This window comes from Penaeus monodon, chromosome 20 (assembly GCF_015228065.2).
Source record: "Penaeus monodon isolate SGIC_2016 chromosome 20, NSTDA_Pmon_1, whole genome shotgun sequence".
Classification (NCBI taxonomy): Eukaryota; Metazoa; Arthropoda; class Malacostraca; order Decapoda; family Penaeidae; genus Penaeus; species Penaeus monodon.
This window is the reverse complement of record NC_051405.1, coordinates 39,965,355-39,965,767: the sequence shown is the minus strand read 5'-3', so window position 1 is coordinate 39,965,767 and position 413 is coordinate 39,965,355. Positions and strand designations below refer to the sequence as shown.

General features: G+C 32.0%; 1 protein-coding gene across 1 annotated transcript in view; it reads right to left on the bottom strand.

The window, feature by feature from the left end:
• Positions 1 to 413, bottom strand: part of LOC119585993 (serine-rich adhesin for platelets-like) — a 10,729-nt gene that overhangs the window by 10,014 nt on the left and 302 nt on the right. The window lies entirely within an intron of this gene.

Genomic DNA, 413 nt, shown 5'->3' with positions numbered 1-413 from the left:
TTAAGAAAAATTACGTACAGGGACTGATTACTCAACTGACTACGTTTCCGAAGATGCGCAATACATCACGTGGTGCTATGCAATCAGGATAGGTAATTTCGTAAGGGAAGAACTGCGAAATATATATATATTTTTTTATACGTATTCAACTTTCCATTTTTTTTAAAGGGAGGGGTGGGACCTTCTACCACTTGTAGTAAGATCCACTGATGCGTATGTAATGGAAACTCTTGATATATGTAGTAAATAAATACGAGACAAGCACTTATAAATACGAGTAAATACGAGACAAGCACTTATACAAAGATTATTTTTTTCTTCCTTTTTTACCTTTTATAGGGATTTAGAAATTTCATGTTTATATTTCTTGGTTCTTGTTTTTTGAAACCTTATATATGTTGTTGATGAATATC